Raw genomic sequence first — 23,350 nt, forward strand, 5'->3', positions numbered from 1 at the left:
TTTCTGGCCGAGGGGTAGCCACCGCCTTGAATGTTCCCTTCCAGAACTTTTCGAAGAGCTGTTTCTCGCCCTGCTGCACGCTGGCCATGATGAACAGGCAGGTCTTCTGGAGAACAGGCAGCGGAGAGAGAGAGAGACCAGAGCGTTGTGTGGGCTCTCTCGCTCACACACAGACGCACTCAGGCATGCACACAGACACACACACACTCTCTCTCTCTCTCTCTCTCTCTCTCTGTCTCTGTCTCTCTCCCTGTCTCGGGGCTGCCGCGGAGGAGCAGGAGCTGTCCAGCAACTGAAACGATCCACCTATCTGTTCTTCTGCACAAAGGCAGTTGGGGGGAGTCCCAACTCTGTCTCCCTCTATCTCTTCTTGCGCGGCGGTTCAGCCAGATGCGTTGCGGATTTACAACAGTTACTAATGAAACAAAGGGACCAGATGAGTTTGGGGAAGCGCGACGAGAACGGAACACAAATAGTCTGACGTTTAATAGATGCAATAACGGCCGCTGTCAGGAAACGGGAGCGAGATTGAACAGAACACAAAAGCAGCAGTGTGCATTCAGCACCTAAGCAGTTCCCGTGTTTTGTCTGATTTAGTTGTGACGTTGGAGCGGGGCTAGTCAGCTGGGTTTAACGTCTCTTCCCCTTCTATACCCCTCCCTCTCTCACTCACTATCCGCCTTCCCTTACAAAAAAAAGCAAATCCCGCTGCCGCTTAGTCGGTACAACAAAGGGCTGCAGGTTGCCCGAAGCGCCAGACAGAGGCCGCCGGCTGCATTTGCGAGCAGCCCGTTACATCCCCGGTCGAGTGGAGTGGCGGAAGAAGTCAGCCTTTGGCCGAAAGGCGCTTCTCTAGGTTGCACACTTTCCGCTGCTCCCTGTCTAAAGCCCGCGATCTGCTCTGTAAAAATTCCCTTGTATTTCAATGGAGTTTATATATCTACGTGTTGATGGCGTTGTGTTCAACTCGTAATCATCTTGTAGCTAATATTGTAAATAAGTACCAACAGTAACATGTGGTTTGCATCATTGGTTAATCAAGGCATTGCTGGATACCTGAGGCAGAGGTTATAGCGTGGTACAATGCCTTCGCTGTGGTGACAAAGGAAACAGTCAAAGCAGGTAGCAAGACTCACCTTCCAAAGCCAGCAAACACTAAAGCCCCCAATAGTTTAGAAATAGGCCCTTCAGCCTGTCAAACCTGTGCCATATTGTTATTCTGCCTAGCCCATCGAGCCACACCCAGACCATAACCCGCAATACCCCTTGCATCCATGTGCTTATCCAAACTTCTTCAAATTGCTGCTACCAGACCTGCATTCACCTCATCCACCGGCAACTCATTCAACACCCTCCAAGTGAGGAATTCCCCCTCAGGCTTGTTAAGAAATTCTGTTGATCTTCCATCTGACTGGCCCAAACCTCATTTTCTGTGCTCCTTCTAACACCTAATTCCTGGACCCTTGTGTTTTAAAGATCCCCTTAAAACACATCACACACACACACACACACACACACACACACACACACACACACACACACACACGGAGGAATTCAGCAGGCTAGGCAGAACCTATAGGAATAGTGCTTTCGACGTTTCAGACTAAAACCCTTCATTAGGATGCTCTTAGGGTTAGGGTTAGTCCTGATGAAGGGTGTTGGCCTGAAACGTCAACTGTATTCTTTTTCCATAGATGCTGCCTGGCCTGCTGAGTTCCTCCAGCATTTTATGTGTTGCTTGGATTAACAGCGTCTGCAGAATTCCTCTTGTTTGTGCTTAAGACACAAGGTTCTTGTCTCCCACACTCTTTTTGAACTCACCAGGGCCTTGTCTCCCCTGCTCACATTAAAGTCGCAGCTCCTGTTTTCTGCACTCCCTTGCAACTTACTGAGCTCACCAGGACATATACTACTGTGCTCTTTAATTTCTAATAAAAAGGGAATTGAATGATTAATTGGAACAAAATCTAAGAATCTGGAAAATCTGCCTGAGTGTGCCAGATTAATGGAATTTGATTGTACTGGGCAGAGGTTCACTACCAAAGGGTTATGGTGGCTACATCGTGGGGATATTTAATTTAATTTAATAGCTAATCTTCATGGCAGAAAGCTGATTTTCATTACATTTATATTCCGTATATGTATGTCAATGACGACAATAAACTTGAACATGAAAGAGGGAATTGATTCAATTTTAAAAGATCAGGAAAATAGAATCTATGGGGAACTGGTACCAGAAAGGAGCTGAGGCCTGGGTTAGATTAGCCGTGATGAGATCGAGTGATAGGATAGGTTTGAGGGACCTGCTAGCATCCTGTATATCTATTCCTACCTTCTTATGTTCTTTTCAACTGTACATGCCAGAATTCAAAAATTAAAACATAAAATGCTTGAAATATTCAGTAAGTCAGGCTGCAGCTGTGGGGGACGGACAAAGACCCTGCCTCCATGGTGTGCGCTCGCCTCGCAGGTCTGAACCCGAGTGGGGAGAAACGGCAGGCTTTCTCCGTTGCAAGGGTGACTGGTACCGACTTGACCCAGGAGCAGATGAACGGCAGATTCCCCATGAGGAGATGGAAGCAAGCGGTTAGAAATAGGAATAGCAACAGACACTCCGAGAAGTGACTCAGTGACACTGCGAGACAATTTATTCTCTCCAACACAATGACTCCGCTAAGGCACTAAACAGGAGTCCTCTTTAAATAATCATAGAATGCAGGAAACCCGTGCCAATCACAAGTTACTGACCAGGTTGATCAGAAAGCAAAGGGCTTAATGACTTGTTAAGGGAACAATTAGTAAATACAGGTGCAAGGGAACACGAGCAGCCCATCACTCGATGGCAAGCTGCAGCAGCCTGCAGGCTCATGACACCCTACAGTCAGAGCAATAGATTCCATCATGTCATCTGAATTTGAAATTTCCTATCCCCTCCACCTTATCCTTCAAACAGCTGAGTGGTTCATTTATTTCTTTGCTCTTTGTAAGAGCTGCCGTGTGTAAATAGACACATATACTTCCTCCTTCACGACTGTGATGGTCTGTCTGAATACTTAGTTTTATTTTTATTTTGCGTACCAAGGTTGTGAGAGAGACAAAATAAATAGGTGCTTTTCTTTTCACGTTGCAAGCTCAGTCCGCCAAGCAGCCCTACATATCTGCAGAGTCTTTTGCACGAGTTTACCCAAGGTGGTGCCTCTTCTTAGACCATCCATCTATAAGAAAAAGGAGCAGAATTAGGCTTTTTGGCCCATCCAATACGCTCCGCCATTTCAGCATGGCTGATCCAATTTTCCTTTCAGCCCCAATTTTCTGCTTTCTCCATGTATTTTCTCTTCATGCCCTGAACCAATCAAGAATCTATCAACTTCTGCCTTCAATACATATAAATACTCAGCGTCCATAGCTGCCTGTGGCAAAGAATTCTGCAGATTCACCACCCCCGGCTAAAAAAATTCCTCCTCATCTCCATTCTAAAAGGACGCCCCTGTATGCTGAGGCTCTGTTCTCTGGTCTTAGACTCTCCCATCATAGGAAACTTCCTCTCTGTATCCTCTTTCAATACAAATTGTTCCCATAACCCAAAGCTATCAAGATCTGTATTTCCATGGAAAGAAGAGACTTTCAAAATCTTGCAGTAGGGGATGTGTAAGTAGCAAGTAGTAAAACTGTGGTTTAATAATTACAAAGGGAGATAGAAAATGCACGCCAAAAGGGCAATGTTACAATAGTCATGGGGGGTTTCAATGTGAAGGTAGATTGGGAAAATTGGGTTGATACTGGATCCCAAGAGGGGGACTTTCTAGAATGCCTATGAGATGGCTTTTTAGAGAAGCTCACAGTTGAGCTCACTAGGGGATCAGATATTCTCGATTCAGGGTTGTTCAATGAACCAGAATTAATTAGAGAGCTTAAGGTAAAAGAACCCTTAGGGGAAATGATCTTACTATAAATGAATTCACCCTGAAGTTTGAGAAGGAGAAGCTAAAGTCAGATGTATCAGTATTACAGTGGAATAAAGGGAATTAGAGAAGCATGGGAGAGGAGTTGTCCAAAATTGATTGGAAAAAACTACACTGGCAGGGATGGCAGCAGAGCAGCAATGCCTGGAATTTCTAGAAGCAATTTGGAAAGCACAGTATAAATATTTCCCAAAGAGAAAGAAGTATTCTAACGGCAAGTTGTCACAATCGCGGCTAACAAGAGAAGTCAAAGACAACACCAAAGAGGGCATATAATAGAGCAAAAATTAGTGGGAAGTTAGAGGATTGGGAAGCTTTTAAAAACCACCAGAAGGTAACTAAAAAAAATTAAGGAGGTAAAGATGGAATATGAAAGTAAGCTAGCCTATAATATTAAAGAGGATACTGAAAGATTCTTGAGATACATAAAGATTAAAGAGAAGTGACAGTAGACAATGGACTGCTGGAAAAAACTGCTAGAGAGAATCACTAGATTCTGGAATGCTTCCGGAAGACTGAAAAATTGCATATGTCACTCCATTCTTCAAGAAGGGAGGGAGGCAGAAGAAAGGAAATAATAGGCCAGCTAGTCTGACCTCAGTGGTTGTGGAAATGTTGGAGTCGATTGTTAAGGATGTGGTTTTGGGGTACTTGGAGGCACATAGTAAAATAAGCCATAGTCAGCATGGTTTCCTCAAGGGAAAATCTTGCCTACAAATCTGTTGGAATTCTTTGAAGAAGTAACAAGCAGGATAGACAAAGGAGATCTGTTTGATGTGTACTTGGATTTTCAGAAGGCCTTTGACAAGATGCCACACATGAGCCTGCTTAACAAGTTAAGAGCCCATGGTATTAAAGGAAAGATTCCAACATGGATAGAGCTTTGGCTTCTTGGTAGGAGGCAAAGATTGGGAATAAAGACAGCCTTTTCCAGTTGCCTGCCAATGACTACTGGTGTTCAACAGGGGTTTGATTTGGGACTGCTTTTTTCGTTATATGTCAATGATTTGCATGATGGAAGTGATGGCTTTGTTGCAAACTTTGCGGACAATACAAATATAGATGGAGGGGCAGGTAGTTTTAAGGAAGTAGAGAGCTACCAAAGGACTTAGACAGCGTAGGAGAATGGGCAAAGAAGTGGCAGATGGAAAACAGGGCAGGAAGTATATGGTCATGCACTAGGTGGAAGAAATAAAAGAGTAGACTATTTTCTAAATGGAGAGAAAATCCAAAAATCCTAGGTGCTCAGGGTCCTTGTACAGGATTCCGTAAAGGTTAATTTGCAGGTTGAGTCTGTGGTGAGGGAAGCAAATGTGATGTTAGCATTCATTTCAAGAGGACTAGAATGTAAAAGCAAGGTTGGAATGTTGTGGCTTTATAAAGCAGTGGTAAGGCCTTACTTGTAATATTGTGAGCAGTTTTGGGCCTCTTATCTTAGAAAGGATGTGTTGAAACTGGAGGGGGTTCAAAGGAGATTCATGAGAATGATTCCAGGATTGAATGGCTTGTCATGTGAAGAGTTTTTGATGATTCTGGGCCTATATTCACTAGAATTCCGAAGAATGAGAGGTGACCTCATTGAAACTGATTGAACGGTGAAGGGCCTTGATAGACTTGGGAGGATCTAAGACCAGAGGACACAGCCTTAGAATGGAGATGAAGAGGAATTTCTTTAGCCCGAGAGTGGTAAATCTGTGGAATTTGTTGCCACAGCAGCTGTGGAGGCTAAGTCTTTATGTATATTCAAGTTAGAAGTTGATAGAGTCTTGACAGGTCACGGCATGAAGGGATACAGGGAGAAGACAGGAGATTGGGACTGGAAGGGAAATTGGATCAGCCAGGATGAAATGGTGGAGATTACTCAACGGGCTAAATGGCCTAATTTCTTCTTCTATTTCTTATAGTCTTATGGTATTATAAGTGATGGATTAGAGGTGGAAAAATATGAAGGGGATGATTCATTACCCATGGTTAACAAAAAAGATAAACATGGTATCAAATTTAAAGAAAAAGTACATAATTACAAAAGAGAGCTAGCAGATCAGTATTCCCTACAACATTTTTAAAGGGCAAAGAATAGCCAAAAGGTCAAAAAAGAACAGGAAAAAAGGAATGGAATAAAGCTAGATGTAATATAAAGCAGTAATTAGAGAATAATTAGATGTTTAAAAAGAATTAAGAGGATGAGTTATTTGTTCTATGGAATGTGAGTCTGGAGACTTAATGGAAAATAAGATGGCACATGATTTAAACAATTATCTTGCATTTGTCTTCATGGTTGGCAATAAAAGTAACATGCCAGAAATAGCTGTAAATTGGATTTGGAAGAGAGTAAGGGATTTGCAAAAATTCCGCTTTACCCGGGCAGTGGGACTTAGCAACTCATTGGAACTGCATGCTGCCAAGTCACAAGTCTTAATGGACTTTATTCTACAGTTTTGTTCAAAAATATAGTTGATAAGTTTGTTTCAATTTTCCCTGAATTTTCCTATTTTTGGGAAGTTGATTAGTAATAACAGTATATGAGAAAGCAAAACATGTATCTTCCAGTACTGCCCCACATCCCCCTTGTACCCCATCCATTATTTATATATATACACACATTCTTTCTCTCTCTCTCTCTCTCTCCTTTTTCTCCCTCTGTCCCTCTGACTATACCTCATGCCCATCCTCTGGGTTTTTTCCCTCCCTCCCCCTTTTCCTTCTCCCTGGGCCTCCTGTCCCATGATCCTCTCATATCCCTTTTGCCAATCAGCTGTCCAGCTCTTGGCTCCATCCCTCCACCTCCTGTCTTCTCCTATCATTTTGGATCTCCCCCTCCCCCTCCCACTTTCAAATCTCTTACTAGCTCTTCCTTCAGTTAGTCCTGATGAAGGGTCTCCACCCGAAACGTCGACTGTACTAGAGATGCTGCCTGGCCTGCTGCGTTCACCAGCAACTTTGATGTGTGTGTCCTCCAATACTCATTGGAATTCAGAAGAATGAAGGGTGATCTCACTAAGAACTTATTGAATGCTTGAAGGCATTGATAGAGTGGATATGGAGAGGATGTTTTCTATGATGGGGAAGTCTAAGACCAAAGGACACAGCCTCAAAATCAAGGGATGTCCTTTGAGAATGGAGATCAGGAGGAATTGCTTCAGCCACAGAGTGGTGAAGCTGTGGAATTTGTTGCCACAGGCAGCTGGGGAGATCAAATCCTTAGGTATATTTAAGGCAGAGGTTGAAGGATTCTTAATTAGTCAGGGCGTGAAGGGATCTGGCGAGAAGGCAGAAGATTGGGGCTGAGAAGGAAATGGATCTGACAAAATGAAATGGCAGAGCAGACTCAATGGACCAAGTGGACCTAATTCTGCTCCTATATCTTATGGTCTTATATCTTCCTTAACATACCACACTCTAAGCATTTGTGAATGAAAGACTTGTTTTTTAACAAACATAAAATTAAAATTTTAATAGGTGTGTTAGCTTCGGACTCCGATACATATACATTTCAATTTATTGGGCCAAAATGGCATAGGCTCTCTTCATAGCGTAGAATGGCTCCACTGTAGAGAGTTTATGGAGCTGGATGTATTTTGGTGGCTTGGTGTGGGCTAATAGCCTCTGTTATATTTCATGCTATTACTTGTCTGATAGCAGCGAGCAAATGTTGAATCCATGTAAATCTTCATGTCCCATTACCTGTACTCTACGATTGAACAGAGCATCATTTCTGTGGTGAGTTACTCTGAGTTGAATCCCGCAGCTGCGATGATGACTTGCTGTTCAGCGTCTACAGTGGTATCGGGAGCTGGTCCTTTCACTACTGACTCTTGCAGGATTGATGCCCGTAGGTTTGTTTCCAGACCAAATTGGAATTTGTCTGCAATTACTGTGAGAAAATATTGGCGATAAGGTTTTGCACAGCTTCAGGGCTCAGACTGTGAGCTGTTCAATTCTGGTCGCTCTCTGTTGAATACTTGGAAATATTTCCTTACTTTGCAGCTGGAAGTATTTATTATTGCAAGGAAATGCAGCAGTTATTTCTGCTGCCTCACAGCTTGGGTGACCCAGGTTCGATCCTGACCTAGGCTGATGTCTGTATGGCTGTATGGAGTTCGCAAGTTTTCTTTTTAACCATGTGTGGGCTCTCCACCATCACGGCCGAAGTTTCTTTCCACTTGCCGAAGATGTATTTGTTGGCTATTCTGAATTGGCCCTAGTTTAGGTAGGTGGCAGGAAAACTGGCGGGGTAGGCGGGGGGGGGGGGAATGGAGTGAGTTGTGATGGGGTGTGAAAAAGGATGGAAGTGCTAGGGAGAAAATGGGATTAGTCGGATGTTTGTCAGTTCCCATGAATGAGGGAGGATAAGGAGTCTGTTTCTATGTTCGAAGGCGTTAAAACATGTTGCATCTTTGTCTCTGTAACTGAAGTTAATTTAGCAATTTGATTAAAAGGTTTGAGCAGTTGAAAATTATTTCTATGGCACTTTTATTCAGTTCAATTTGAAACTATCAGCACAATACTGGTGGATTCATAGTGAAATGTGTATGTGGGTGTGTGGTGATTCCAAGTTTGGCTCTACACTGATCTTGTGTGTCAAGACCTGCACTGGCACTGAAAGACCACAATGTGATGCTTCATTCTCCTGAGATTCTAACTCATCTTCACTGTGTGCTTCAGTCCTAGAAATGAAATCTATGCCACTGCACTGGATTTAATGAAAAGATTTTCATTAAAGAGTATCATCGATATACTGCGTAAATTCTAAAGATTGCAATTTTACAGCATGTCCTCTGTGTATCTGGCACAGTCACATTTGAAGGGTCCCTTTTCTCTACACATTGGTGTCCAACCCATCTCGGCTCTGGTTCATTGTAAGTTTACGGGTCCTTGTAATAGGCAGTGGAGACCAGCTCTTGAAGATAACTACAGTTAGTGTCCTTTAACTTAAAACTCACCTAGCCTGTTATGTTTTGTAACTCCAAAAACTATTCTAAAGAGACACATGGAAGCAGGGAAATGAGTGTCCATTTTGTTTTAACTTCGTGAGGCTTGCACGCTTATGATGTGGTGGTGTAATAAAATAAGCCATTCACATACTTCTGACATATAATAAAGTATGTAAACAAACAAAGAATGGTTCATCAAACAATATACTGTATTTACAATATTATTCAAATTTTACTGACACTTTAAGTACATAACATACCTTCCTGCTTAACTAAAACTTCAATTTAATATACAATGTATCTTTACTCAACTATGCAATGCATTGCTCTAGTCATTAGTATACACACAGTATACTATATAAGATAACTAGTATATGGACGTTCAGAGCACCAGAGTATAGTAAACTTTAAATTGCCCCATTCAGGACTAAAGCTTTAATTGCTGTAGAGGATTTCTTACTCTTGTGGGACAACGTCTTTCCTGACAAGGGGGTCTCTCTGCTTGGCAGGTGAGATTTGTGGCCGTGAAGCAATCTCAGGTTTTGGGGCCTTCTCCGTGTTGGTTACAGGGGTTAATTCTAGGACTTTAGGAAGTGGTGCATGGCAAGCTGTTCGACCTGCTGACCTATCCCAGACCACCAGACAAAGCCTCAAGCCAATGCTTTCATTACGACCACACCTAGATGGGCAAGATATAGGTCCTCCAACACTTTAGCTCCCAGACTGGATAGTACACCAACACTCAATCCCCACATAAGCCAACCCCCATCAAGGGCAAGCTCATCCTGGTGCTGGTGAAAATGAGGGAGCCGGAATTTCTGCTGCACCTTCCAATTATTATGGGTTGTCAGCAGACTTGAGACAGTGTAGGCTCTTTCCTGATGTTCCTTTGGATCATCTCTGCTATTACAGGGAGATTTTTAATTTGCATTCAGGAGAATACATCAAGATCAGTTTCCTCTTTTGTAAATTTTTGTTATTTCCTTGCTCAAGGGTAAACAGAACAATCCATTAGCATTTTCATGACTCATTGTCCCTTTGAAATCGATCTTATAATTGTATCCTCCAAGTACCAGAGCCCATCCCTGCGTTCCTGGTGATGCTGTTAGAGGAGCACTCTTGTCGATTGAAAATGGACACTGGTGGTTGACAATCAGTAATGAGGGTAAACTTTGCCCCATACAGGTACTGGTTGAAACGTTTTACACCCCAAACCATACTCAAGGCATATCTGTCAATCTGTGCAAAGCTTTTCTCTGCAGCAGGAAGGGCATGTGATGCAAAGGCTACTTCATCACTTCCTTCACTCATAATATATGACATGATTGTAACTATATCATAAGGTGAAGCACTACAGGCTAGCTTCACTGGATGATGTGGATAATAATGTGTGAGTACAGAGTCTGACGACACCACTTCCTTTGCCTTTTGGAAAGTCACCTCACGCCGCTCTCTTCATTGCCATTTCCCCAATCTATAGTAATAGAGCATAGTAGCCAGGTTTGGCAGAAGCCTGTTATAGTAATTAACAAATCGTAAAAAGGACTGCAACTATAACAAATCCTTTGGCTTTGGTGCATCCATCACCACTTGAATTTTCTCAGCATACTTGCGTAAAATGTGTGTGTCAATGGTGTGAGCACAATAAGCGATGCTTGCTTTACAGAATTCGCACTTACTGCATTGTGCTCTGAGCCCATCAGCTTATCTTTTTTAACATTGTTTTGAGAATTTGGAGGCATTCCTTGTCATCCTTATTGGTAACAATGATGTCATCCAGGTTACACTGAGTGTTTGGGCAGCCTTGCAGCACCTGATCCATAGTTTTCTGCCAAAGTGAGGGTGAAGATGCCACTCTAAATAAGCCCATGACAGCAATAAAGCCCTTTGTGAGAAACACTTTGGCTTGTTCCTCAGTCTGTAGGTATGCCTCAGCTAAGTCCACTTTGCTGAAATGTTTCACTCCAGAAAGATTTGCAAAGATATCCTCTATTGATCTACGTTCAGTACTCGGTTGATGGCAACTTCAAAATCACCACAGATCCTGACAGACCCATCATACCTGGCTACTCGGACCACTGCCATAGCCTATGGGCTTCACCCAATCTTGGAAAGAATTCCTTCAGCCTCTATGCAATCTAGCTCACTGTCTACTTTATCACAGATGGCACAAGGAACAGGAAAAGTTTTGTAAAACTTACGTGTGGCATTTTCATTTAACACTATTTTATCCTTGATATATTTGAGTTTTCCAATGCCATCCTTCAGAACTGCTGTGGCATTATCCAGTACCTTTCTTAGTTTGCTTTCAGTTGACTCTATTGCAGGGGATGTGGCATGCAAATTGTGGATGGATCTTCAATCAAGTTGTGGTCGTCTCTGCAAATCATGACCCTGCAATGCTGGCCCTCCAGTTTTTACCATATACAAGCCAAATGTGCTTTGTTCATTGTTGTATTTCTTTGTTACAAATGTCATTCTCACAGGAGTTATATTTTCTCCAGTATAAGCTCTTAGTTGGCTATCTGCAGGCTTCAGTATCTTTGAACTGCCGTTCAAACTCATCATGGAGAATGACTGAAAAAGCCAAGTCAGTGTCCATTTCCATTTTAATTAATTTGTTGTTCACTTCTGGTGTAAGCCGTATTGCTTGTCTCTTCTAGTTTTCACATAATAAATCTCAAGGCTACTCAGTCCCATATCACTTTAGCAATATCATATTTTTCATCAACAGCATGCAGATTAGTGCTCTTTCTGAAACCACAACTTGAATCTTTACCTTTTCCTCTTTCCTGTGAAGTCCATTTATTTTTGACTTCCTGTCATGATCTTTGAATGTGTCCTACTTTGTTATATTTTCTGCAAGTTTTGCCTTTAAACCTGCATTGGACTGGTGTATATGAAACTCTGCCTCAATACTAACACAAATTGTTTGGCCAAGCCAGTTTCTGCTTAGACATTGCAATTTTGTTCACTCTTACTTTCATTCCTGACTGCAATTCAATTGCATCTCTAGTTGCTGTTTCCATTGAAACAGCGCCTTCAACTGCTCTTTAAAATGGGATTTGTGTTTCAGTTAGGAGCTATTTTTGAATGTTTTCTTGTAATATTCCATAAACTAAATGATTTCTCTGTGCCTGTCACTGAACTGACAAAAATACGACAATAAACCCTTCTTGGACTTCTGGCCAGGTATAAGTGTTAATTTCAGCCAATGTTTTGACGACGACCTCTGCCATCTTCATCAGCAAAAATAAGGATCATCTTTGAGAATAAGAATTTCAACAAAGATGAAGGTCTCGTCCTAAGTAAGAACTGGAATATGATTTGAAACAAGGTGGGACAGCGGAGACCTGATTGGTTAAGGACTACCAAATCAGGAGGGATGGGCAACAGGAGTTGAGTATATATACCACCAATCTAGACATGCCTAGGCTTCATCCCTGATGAAGGTGGCAGAGTTTTTCATTGAAACATCAGTTAAAATTGACACCTAGACCTGGTTGAAAGCCTGAGAAGAGTTTATGCATCATATACACGGGAAAGCACTAAATCCTCTTGTTTTACAGATAAGACAATTTCTTCAATTCAGCCATGTATGCTGAAATGGGCTCCGCTTCCTTTTGATTATACTTATTAAAGCTAAAGTGTTCTGCAATCAACAGTGGTTTGGTTCTAAATGTTGCTGCATTACTTTCACGATAACAGCAAAGCTCATTTTGGCTGGTTTGGTTGGTGCAGTTAAACTATTAAGCAAACTCTGCTTTTCCACCAATTGCACTCAGCTATTTCTTTTTCTTTAAAACACTGCACAATTCTTTTAGTACACATCCCCCAGTTATCTATTGTGCAATCAAACGCATCTATCATTCTAGTGTAGTCTGCCATTTCTGTTCTTTTATTTATTATTATCACATGGTACTCATTGTTTATTTCACCCATTTTCTGCCTTTTTTTTCAACTCAAACAATGATCTCCCCTTATGAAGAAACATGTGCTGCACTTTTTGTTTTTAACTTGAAAATGTTTCTCTCCCCTTGCAAAGAAATAACGTGTTGCACTTCAACAGGTCGGTAGTCATCTCAGGTTCATTTTCAATCTACCTTGTCACCAATTTTATGTTTTGTAACTCCAAAAACACCTCAAAAGAAAAACACAGGAGCATGTCTACATGGGGGATGAATGTCTACTTTGTTTTACTTTAGTGAGCTGCGCACACTTATGTTATGGTGATGTAATGACATATGCCGTTCACATACCTCTTACATGTAAATCATAATGAATTACAATCCAACAAAGAATGCTTAATCAAACAATATATGCCAGTCCTCTGGGCATCTAGCACAATCACACTTGAAGTCATCTTTTTTCTGTGTTGTGGTGTCCAACTCATCTCAGTCCTGTTTCACTGTATGTTTAAGGGTACAGTGGAGACCAGCTCATGAAGATGACTACAGGTAGCGTTCTTCAACTTAAAAGCCTAGACTTTCTCTCTAACTCCTCAATCAAATGCTCCAATCTCAGAAATCCAATGTCCCCAGTAGAATCCTGTCAATGCCCATACACCCCCCCCAACACTGCTGTTCGAAACTTACTCCAAAGGGCCTCATTGCAATCCATGCCAATGACATTGAACTTCTCCCTGTAGTAATCTTCTCTTACTGCAACAGCCCTCCAAATACCCTAGAACCCATTTCTGAGGAACGTGGAACATCCGTTTTCCATTGTTTGCTTTGTAATGGTGTGGTAGGGCAACATCTAACATGGGGGAAATCAATTCAGCTATTGAGGAGGCCTTCTTCTGCACTGAAAGTAATTAGCAAAGGAACCCAAAATGAAGTACCTGTTGACTTTCTGAGAGAAAGCTACTTATGGTGATATTTCACATCATGTTTGAATTTCTAGTCCGGAACCCCGAGTCTGTGTTAAATATGGCAATATTTGGTCGTCTAAGAGGTCCAGTTTCATCTTGTCATTAGTTTTAGGTGGCCTGCTTAAGGCTTGTGTTTGAAATTTTCTCATTGTCTCACTCAGTGCAAGGGCTGAGATATTTTAACTCATTTCAGCTCAGCTCAACTGACTTCACAATCACCACATGTAGCAGAAAGTTATGTGCCTCAGAGTGATAGGATTTGCTGTCATAGATCTTCCAGGTCTGACGCAATCACACAAGAGACTATAAAAATAAAATCCTTTTGGGAGTTCTCCTGGCCGTGATCTTTTCCTAGTGCCTTCGCTCAGTGAGAAGCTTACTGAGACACAAGAGACTGTGGATGCTGGGTCCTGGTGCAATTACCTGCTGGAAGAAATCAGTGGATTGAGCAGTATTTGTCGAAGAACCTTTCAGGCTGAAACTCTGCATCAGAACTTAATGAGGTTTCCTGCTCCATTCACCGAGTAAAAATCATGTTCATCTCCTGATTATGCCTTCTGGACTCAGCATACAGTGAAAAAGGTCTTTTTCCCTATTCATTTAAAACGTCTGCTCCCAGCATCTCCCAGGTTGGTAAGAATCTTGGACAATGTCAGCCGCCTGCCTTGTTTTCACAATTGAAATAGGATTAAAACTACTATTGTTATTATTGGTCAAAGTATGTATATACTACACAATCTTGAGAGTTGTCTCCTTACAGGCAGCCACAAAAAAAACCCCATAGGAACCCATTTAAAAAAAAGACCATCAAACACCCCATGTGCAGAGAGAGAGAGAGAAAATCATGCAAACAATAAAAGTGAAAAAATAGCATTCAGAACTGAAGTTTTTACAAAAGACACGAAGCCAGACATTACTGCAGCTGGCGTGGACCATAGCCTCTGTTCATCGTAGTGCCTGGTAAATGTCACAGGACTGCAGATGCGAAGCCAGGCATTACCACTGCCAGAGCAGGTGACAGCCTCAGTTCAGCGCAGAGCAGAGTAAACTTCATGGAACAGCGAGCAGAGCCAGCTCATCCCCCACCTCTAGCCCCAACACCCTGACCTTTTCAATCTGGCCTGGTGCACTACTTAAATCATCCAAACCTTGGGTCATTCCCTGCTTTTGGACCCCACTGGTGCCTGGACACCGCTGCCACGATTTGGCCCGTACCCGACCTTTCCAATTTGGCCCAGCACTTAAATTGTTATAATTCAAAGGGCAAATGTGACTATGATCCTGAAATTAGAATTATTTTAAGTTGCCTGATACTTTGAAAGCAGTAGAGAAAAAAAAATCATATGAATGAAATAGCTTTCCAGCTGGGGTTTTTTTCTGCTAATGGCATTATAACCAATAGCAGGTTAAATACAAAAATCACGAAGAGAGTGTTCCATGCAAAGAAACAATTTCATGTAAAACATGGTATTTTACAATGACAGCACATCTGTCAATATGATTCCTTTGCATTGTTTACCAGTTTTGTAAATTATGAACAGCGTTAAGCCTTTGACCTTCCCGTCAGAAACAAATCTTGCTCATGTTTAGCTTGCTTCACATTCATCATGCTGTTATGAATTTCATCTAACTTTAAAGGACCAAACTTGCTAGGGGGCCTTCATCTACTTCAATGTGCTGTCATTAACAAAGCTTTCCACTGAGATAAGTAGTTCTCTTGGATCTTAACTAAAGATGTGTTGATCCTGGAGTGTGTTGTGGTAAATAATAGCGTTATTCCTTTGTCACCTAGTTAGACACTCCCACATGGGATGAGTTCACATGCTGTACAAGCTGGGTTATCAATACAGTTCAGTTGAGTACCCTGCAGGCTGGCGTACTGGTGTGCTCTGCACTCTCCCTAGTGATGAACACAACAGAGTGAGTCGAGAGGAGGCTCACAAGATGATCCCAGGACTGAAAAGTTTACATATATATGGAGCATTTGATGGCTCTAGGCCTGTACTCAATGGATAAGGATGGATCTCATTGAAACCTACAGAATACTGAAAATCCTGGATAGAATGGACGTAGAGGGAATGTTTCCATCAGTAGGAAGTTCAAGATCTGAAGGCACAGCTTCATAATAGAGAGATGTCACTTTAAAACTAAGAGGAGGAAGGATAAAGGTGATGGTGAATCTATGGAATTAATTTTCATGAAGGGTGGTGGAGGTCAAGTGATGAGTGTATTTGAGGCAGCAATTAATAGGTTATTGTTTGGTTAAGGGTTATGAGGTTAAGATGGAAGAGAGGGCTAGAAAAATATCAGACATGATTGTATGACAAAACAATCAGAAGGCTAAATGGCCTAATTCTGATCCTATGATTTGTAGTGTTATGGTCTTAAAGGAATTCCTTCGTGTACATTTCCAAATTTAGTATTAAATAAATAATATTAAATACTAATTGAAACGTATAAAATCCTAAAGGGATTGGACAGGCTAGATGCAGGAAGATTGTTCCCGATGTCAGGGAAGTCCAGAACGAGGGGTCACAGTTTGAGGATAAAGGGGAAGCCTTTTAGGACCGAGATTCGGAAAAACTTCTTCACACAGAGAGTGGTGAATCTGTGGAATTCTCTGCCACAGGAAACAGTTGAGGCCAGTTCATTGGCTATTTTTAAGAGGGAGTTAGATATGGCCCTTGTGGGGGGGGGGGGTATGGAGAGAAGGCAGGTACAGGGTTTTGAGTTGGATAATCAGCCATGATCATACTGAATGGCGGTGCAGGCTCGAAAGGCTGAATGGCCTACTCCTGCACCTATTTTTTATGTTTCTATGTTTCTATAATTGGCCATGTTAAAAAGAGAATCAAATCATAAGAGACAACTCATTAAAATATGTAATTATTTTGATATCTTCGTCCTATTTTGGATCAAGATATTGAACTAATTAAATAAGTTGGATAAAACAAGTGGCCAATTCTGAAAATGGAATAATCAGGAATAGGGTCTGAGGAGAGAGTAATGCCACTGTATGCTGCAGCAACAATACAAACTCTCAAAGAGATAACTGCAGTAAAGGGCAAATAGCAGGAATGTTCACCTGTATCACTGGGAAAAATGAAATGGGAGTTACCCTAGATGGGACCGAGGTTTCTGCTTGGATTAATCCTGAAGTGAAAATGGGAGTAAATAATTTTCATCCATCCAATGAGGGGAGTGTGAAATCCACTGCAGATTTCATGGTTAACTATTTATTATAATGAACTATGCTCAGATTGAAAGAGTATCTAGTGCTTTTTCATAATTTTTTAATCATATTTTGTCATCAGATTTGTCAATTGTTAGATGTAACAGAGATTGACTGGGGCATTGGACGGTAGGTATTTGGAAATAGGAACAGATATGATGATAGAAGCTCAAGGGAGCACAGCACAAATAACATTGCCTTAGATATCTCCCACTCTTCAAGGCTGCTCCGGTCATTTCTGCTACGCCATGTAAATTGGGTGCACCTCAGGACTGATCTTTACTGAAATTATAGCCAACTATTCCAAATTCTGTAAGGGTCTGGTCTTCTCTCATTTAACTTACCTTTACCCTCTTTCTATCTAGCCTCAGTATTTCTAATTGGGGTAGTTATTCATTAGCAGTGTCTGTGATAGATAGTATGATGACATCGTTGCTACCTCGTCTGCATGGACCTGCTCATGGACACGAGCTTCTGCCATTTATTCGATCTCATGGTGAAAATGAATACTCAGGCACAGCATGGCACAACTTACTTCTTGCATTGTCTCGTAATGACGTAGAATGTAGCTGACTTCACGTGCGACAGGCGGGTTGCTTGTATTATCAAAGTCACTTTTTTAGCCGGGTCTGAAGTATGTGTTATAAACTGCTCAGTCTGATTGTACTACATTCTGATGCAGTATAAGTACTATTGCTTAGCTCCACCTCTTCCAACAAATGATCTTGGGTAGGATAGTTTCTGTGCTTCAGAGGTGGGCAAAGTGGGCAAACAAAATCTTGAGCTCATTTGGCTAACTCTGAACTTATATAAGAATGAATGGACATTTCAGTGAATGTGGCTGTAACCTTTGTGAATCAGATGGAAAATGTTCACTCATGAGAATGAATGGCTACTGCAAAGCTACGGCAAGGTCTGCAGGAAGAATAAGTTCTAATGGCTTTTATACTTCAACTTTACTGTTGGTACTATTGGTTTAAAATAAATGGGCATTCTATGCCTTGTTTCCTTAACTTACTTACTGCCTGTTATGTCGCCGGCGTTTAGGGCAGCAATGAAGGTCCTCCATCTCTGGTGGTGTTCAGCAGTTCCTGCATCATGTCAGTAACTCAGTTTTCGCTAATGTCAGCCATGCAAGTTCTAGGTGGAGACTCAGGAATGCTGTCGCACACAGATGTAGAAGGATTCTTCATTGTTGTTTGTGTACAAATTTTGTTTTATCAGTCAGGGTTGCTAGCCTTGTGTTAAACCCCTGAACCTGGAGGACCACTAAATCACTCTCAGTCTGGCCTCTGCCCTTTGACCTGTTCAGCTTGGGTTACCCAACCCAGAACCAAAGCATCATGCTTTGATTCCAGCCAACATAGCTCTCCGGGTCATTGAGGCACGCGAGCCTCCAAATGACAGCAAGGTTGTGGTCTTCTTGGAAGTTTTTTCCTTAAGTCTATGTACTAAAGAGGTGGAGCAGGTATTATCCACTTGCAGAACTCCCAGTGCACATAGACAAAGGGGGAAATCCAGTAACTCTCATGGAAAGTTTAACCAAGGCTCTAAATCTCTCAGAATGCTGGACAGTATTCACAATTGTCATAGGAGATGGAAAGATGTTTAGTTCACCTGGAGTAATAATGGTATGGTGCATCATTAAGATCATGGCATTAGCAATACCAAGGTATCAAATTTATTTTCTCAAGACTGTGACACAATAAAAGATCAGGAGCAACAAGACAAAGAGAAAACAGACATGCACAATGTTACTGGACTTGATCATTCAAAGGACAAGGTAGATGTAATAAAAATGGCCCTAGTTCATTGAAATGTGCAGCTAACGGCAGTATCATTAACAACATTGATGTACAGAAGGTATCTTGGGGTCCAAGTCCATACCTCCCTGAAGGTAGCAACACAAATAGATATTGTGGTATAGAAGGCAATTGACAAGATTGCCTTCCTAACTAGGGGTATGCAGTATAGAAGTCAGGAAATCTTGTATTGAACTTTGATACGGCTGCACTTGGAATATTGCATGCTGTTCTGTTTGCCCCACAACAAGAAGGATGTCGAGACCTTACAGAGGGCTGAGAAGAGGTTTACCAGTATGCTGCCTGAAATAACTATAACGAAAAATTGGACAAACTAGGATTGTTTCTTATGGAGTGTCAGAGACTGAAAGAAGACATGGTAGAACTTTATAAGATTATGAGAAGAATGGATAGGATGGATAGACTATCGTTTTTTCCAAAGTAGAGATGTCAAATACTAGACAGCATAGCTCTAGGTTAAGAGGGAGGAAGTTTAAATGAGATAGGTGGAGCAAGTTATTTTTACACAGAGAGTGTCAGGAGCCTGTAACATGTGGGCAAGACTGATAGTGGAAGCTGGTGCAATAATGGCATGCAAGGGGTTTGAATCTGGCACAAGAACATGCAGGGGATGGAGGGATATGGATTATCTGCAGGCAGAAAGGATTAATTTAATTTGGCATTATGCCAGACACAGACAATGTGGGCCAAAGGGCCTATCTCTGTGCTGTATTCTTCTATGTTCCATGGCCTATGTTCTAAATACTTGTTCCTAATCCATCTGTTCACCTGGACGAATCATTACTATTCATAGGCAGTGGTGTGGTGGTGGATTAGGACTTTTTCAATGTATATGTTCATGAGATGGAGACATCACTGGCTAGTCCGGCATTTATTGTGCTTCCTCAACTACCCATTACCTCTTCCTTTCAGAAAGAACTAACAACTATATTTGGTGATTCCAGAAAAGGATAAGGATGATAAGGATAAACAATAGGAATTCTGCAGATGCTGGAAATTCAAGCAACATACATCAAAGTTGCTGGTGAACGCAGCAGGCCAAGCAGCATCTGTAGGAAGAGGTACAGTCGACGTTTCAGGCCGAGACCCTTCGTCAGGACTAACTGAAGGAAGAGTGAGTAAGGGATTTGAAAGTTGGAGGGGGAGGGGGAGATCCAAAACGATAGGAGAAGACAGGAGGGGGAGGGATGGAGCCAAGAGCTGGACAGGTGATAGGCAAAAGGGGATACGAGAGGATCATGGGACAGGAGGTCCGGGAAGAAAGACAAGGGGGGGGGATCCAGAGGATGGGCAAGAGGTATATTCAGAGGGACAGAGGGAGAAAAAGGAGAGTGAGAGAAAGAATATGTGCATAAAAATAAGTAACAGATGGGGTACGAGGGGGAGGTGGGGCCTTAGCGGAAGTTAGAGAAGTCGATGTTCATGCCATCAGGTTGGATGCTACCCAGTCGGAATATAAGGTGTTGTTCCTCCAACCTGAGTGCGGCTTCATCTTTACAGTAGAGGAGGCCGTGGATAGACATGTCAGAATGGGAATGGGATGTGGAATTAAAATGTGTGGCCACTGGGAGATCCTGCTTTCTCTGGCGGACAGAGCGTAGATGTTCAGTAAAGCGGTCTCCCAGTCTGCGTCGGGTCTCGCCAATATATAAAAGGCCACATCGGGAGCACCAGACGCAGTATATCACCCCAGTCGACTCACAGGTGAAGTGTTGCCTCACCTGGAAGGACCGTTTGGGGCCCTGAATGGTGGTAGGGGAGGAAGTGTAAGGGCATGTGTAGCACTTGTTCCGCTTACATGGATAAGTGCCAGGAGGGAGATCAGTGGGGAGGGATGGGGGGGGACGAATGGACAAGGGAGTTGTGTAGGGAGCGATCCCTGTGGAATGCAGAGAGAGGGGGGGAGGGAAAGATGTGCTTATGGTGGGATCCCGTTGGAGGTGGCGGAAGTTACGGAGAATAATATGTTGGATCCGGAGGCTGGTGGGGTGGTAGGTGAGGACCAGGGGAACCCTATTCCTAGTGGGGTGGCGGGAGGATGGAGTGAGAGCAGATGTACGTGAAATGGGGGAGATGCGTTTAAGAGCAGAGTTGATAGTGGAGGAAGGGAAGCCCCTTTCTTTAAAAAAGGAAGACATCTCCCTCATCCTAGAATGAAAAACCTCATCCTGAGAGCAGATGCGGCGGAGACGGAGGAATTGCGAGAAGGGGATGGTGTTTTTGCAAGAGACAGGTTGAGAAGAGGAATAGTCCAGATAGCTGTGAGAGTCAGTAGGCTTATAGTAGACATCAGTGGATAAGCTGTCTCCAGAGACAGAGACAGAAAGATCTAGAAAGGGGAGGGAGGTGTCGGAAATGGACCAGGTAAACTTGAGGGCAGGGTGAAAGTTGGAGACAAAGTTAATGAAGTCAACGAGTTCTGCATGCATGCAGGAAGCAGCGCCAACGCAGTCGTCGACGTAGGGAAGGAAAAGTGGGGGACAGATACCAGAACAGGCACGGAACATAGATTGTTCCACAAAGCCAACAAAAAGGCAGGCATAGCTAGGACCCAAACGGGTGCCCATAGCTGCACCTTTAGTTTGGAGGAAGTGGGAGGAGCCAAAGGAGAAATTATTAAGAGTGAGTACTAATTCCGCTAGACGGAGCAGGGTGGTGGTAGAGGGGAACCGATTAGGTCTGGAATCCAAAAAGAAGCGTAGAGCTTTGAGACCTTCCTGATGGGGGATGGAAGTGTATAAGGACTGGACATCCATGGTGAAAATAAAGCGATGGGGGCCAGGGAACTTAAAATCATCGAAAAGTTTAAGAGCGTGAGAAGTGTCACGAACATAGGTCGGAAGGGATTGAACAAGGGGTGATAAAACAGTGTCGAGGTATGCAGAAATGAGTTCGGTGGGGCAGGAGCAAGCTGAGACAATGGGTCTACCTGGACAGGCAGGTTTGTGGATCTTGGGTAGGAGGTAGAAACAGGAAGTGCGGGGTGTGGGAACTATAAGGTTGGTAGCAGTGGATGGGAGATCCCCTGAGCGGATAAAGTCGGTGATGGTGTGGGAGACAATGGCCTGGTGCTCCTTAATGGGGTCACGATCGAGGGGTAAATAAGAGGAGGTATCCGCGAGTTGTCGCTGTGTCTCGGCAAGGTAGAGGTCAGTACGCCAGACTGCAACAGCACCCCCCTTATCGGCGGGTTTAATAGTAAGGTTAGGATTAGTGCGGAGGGAGTGGAGAGCAGAGCGTTCGGAAGGAGTGAGGTTGGAATGGGGACAAGATGCGGTGAAGTCGAGACGGTTGATGTCCCGTCGGCAATTAGCGATAAAGAGATCCAGAGCAGGCAGAAGACCAGAGCGGGGTGTCCATGAAGTAGAGGAGGGTTGAAGACGGGAGAAGGGGTCATCGGGTGGGGGTGGAAGAGTCCTTGCCGAAGAAGTAGGCTCGGAGACGGAGACGGCAGAAGAAAAGTTCCGCATCATGGCGAACACGGAACTCGCTGAGGTGTGGGCGAAGGGGGACAAAGGCGAGGCCCTTACTGAGAACAGAGCGTTCTGCCTCCGACAGTTAAAGTTCGGAGGGGATGGTAAAGACCCGGCACGGATGAGAGCTGGGATCAGAGGGGGGAGGTGGGAGGGTTGGTTGGGGTGGAATGTGTTTCCATATCTTTGCATTACCATCTTGTTTGCCTTGCTTTGTTACATTTTACTATTCTACTACTAACCTCATCATGGACCATTTTGTTTGTTCTCTCCTTTCCTTCTCTACTTCGTAAAACTAGTCCAAGAGTCATATCCAACTCTTCCCTGTTGTAATGAAACAACAAAACTAAACTTAACCTTACTTCTCATTCCACAGATGCCACCTGATTAGCCAAGTGCTTTCTGCTTAATTTATTGTTGAATTATATTGCTGGATATTATTTTGGAAGTGATAAAGGAGAGGAAAGAAGAAATGGGACCAAAAGAAAAGGAATTGGAAAGTAACAAGTTGAAAGTGACCTAGGTTTAAATGAATATGACCATTACAGTGTGACTGGATGCTCAAGTGTTGAATTGGACATGTGTTTTAGTGTTAGATTTTGAATGTCAAAAACTCTCATTTTAGCCATAAAAAGAAGTCAACCTAAAAAGCAAGGTTCTCTTTTTGATTGCGTTCATGGTAAGTTTAAAGTCCAGTTTAAATTTCAATAAAGCAATATAAAGCTTATTCTCCCCCATAAATTCACTGTCAGAGTGAATGTCAGGAAGGCCAGTTTGAGTTGATAGTGTGCAGTAAATGAAGCTGAACTTGCTGAATTTTCCATTTCACCAAATTGTCAATAACATACAGACAGCCAACTAGCCCTTTGTACAGTGGAATTCCCTACTGCCTCAAATCTATCTGCATCAAGTTTGACACGTAAAAAAACAGTGTGCTAGAATTACTATGGATATAACGTAATGGGGTGCTGTCATTCAGCCCTCATTCCAGTGAGGAGTTGAACTGAATTCATGTCAGGGAACTGGTGCCAAAGTTGTTCTCACGCTGCTGCC

This window comes from Mobula birostris, chromosome 31, assembly GCF_030028105.1.
Source record: "Mobula birostris isolate sMobBir1 chromosome 31, sMobBir1.hap1, whole genome shotgun sequence".
In the NCBI taxonomy this organism is placed as follows: domain Eukaryota; kingdom Metazoa; phylum Chordata; class Chondrichthyes; order Myliobatiformes; family Myliobatidae; genus Mobula; species Mobula birostris.